Here is a 1,494-nt window from a genome sequence, read left to right as displayed (position 1 = left end):
AGACCAGAGTAGCTTGAAATACTATTTCTTAGCTTCTCTTATTGTATTTGGGAAAAAACAAAGGTACAGACGCAATAAGCATAGGTCTTTCTGTATCCAAAGACAGCAGTACGATCCACTAATACTACAGAGGAACGCTCATATTCTATGAACCTTCTCAACTTCTGGTTACAGCAGCAGGAGCCTTCCATTAAATGAAGGACAGGGGGAAAGGCACACAGAACCCGTTGGCCCAGTGTAGGTTGTGTGTGGGATCAACCCTGGGGCAGAAGCCAGGGGGCAGCCTCCTTACCACACAGCTCTGGCAGCACAGTGAGCCAAATTTAAGGCAGGACTGAGTTTATGCAAGCCAGGAAATTATCGGAGATTATCAGATAGCGTTAAGAATAAGAAAAAAAAAGGAAAGCCATCACACTGGCATCTGAAAGCTGGGCAGGAAGGGTGATCCTTACAAGAAGTTGGGTGATGAGCAAGAAAGGCCTTTGGTGACCAGAGTTTGAGGTGTGACTGTCATGGAGACAAAAGAAGGGCCACTCTACCCCATGACTTCATAGAGCATGCATGCAGAGCAAGTTCTTCTAGGGCAACAACCCACAGGTTGTACACATGTGGATAGCAGTGTCCACAGAGTGGGCCAGGTTACTGTTTAGTATTGCTAATTCAAGCAGAACGTTATAGGATATGTTTCTGAAATAAACACCTTCCTCCTCACTAGAAAAACTCGATACTTTAGAGAATAATCAGGATAAACTGTATCCCTCCCCTTACTATAACTCTGTGTGTGCAACTATTGAGGCAACAGCTTTTATTACGCTCTGGTTCTTGGCAGGAACTATGTGATCAAAGGTACAGCTAGTGCAGGGCCTCTAGGTCAACAGTTCAGCATAGTCCTATGGTGGAGAAATACACAGGAGGGAGCTTGGACAAGAGTAGATAGAAAGGGTCCCACTTGAATTTCTATTGAAAAATGACTAAAAGTAGGCCCATTAGGGAAATTAAGTTTGCAAAGGACACTCTAAGCAAAGGGAACAGCATGGCTGTTACAAAGGTGTGGATTGAGATCGGGCAGCTGCATATTGACCTATAAGTCAGACACACCAAGGAATGATGAGACTTTACCATGGGCCAGGGCAGGGCTCAAGGATAAACATGCATTTATCAACTTACACCAGTGAGAAAATAGTTTTTATATTTTACAGTTTCACTTTCAGATTATTTTTAAAGTTGCGGAACATCCTGCTGTCCTTCAGGTTGCATAGGTGGAACCTCAAATTTATCATCAAGAGCTTTGAAAACCTAGAGCAGTTTATAGAAGACTAGAGGCCCAGTGCACGAAATTCGTGCTTGGGGGCATGGGTCCACTCAGCCCAGATTGCACCCTCTCTAATCCGGGAACCCTTGGGGGACTTCCCTCTCACGATCCTGGACCGCTGGCTCCTAATTGCTCACCTGCCTGCCTGCCTGGTCACCTCTAACTGCTCCTTCTGCTGGCCT

At 45.4% G+C, this 1,494-nt stretch overlaps 1 protein-coding gene across 1 annotated transcript in view; it reads left to right on the top strand.

Moving 5' to 3' along the window:
• KCNN2 (potassium calcium-activated channel subfamily N member 2) overlaps positions 1-1,494 on the top strand; it is a 145,506-nt gene that overhangs the window by 113,413 nt on the left and 30,599 nt on the right. The gene's annotated exons all lie outside the window — the stretch shown is intronic.

This window comes from Myotis davidii, unplaced genomic scaffold, assembly GCF_000327345.1.
Source record: "Myotis davidii unplaced genomic scaffold, ASM32734v1 scaffold130, whole genome shotgun sequence".
Lineage (NCBI taxonomy): Eukaryota > Metazoa > Chordata > Mammalia > Chiroptera > Vespertilionidae > Myotis > Myotis davidii.
The sequence above is the reverse complement of the archived record's forward strand: the minus strand, read 5'-3'. Positions and strand labels throughout refer to the sequence as shown.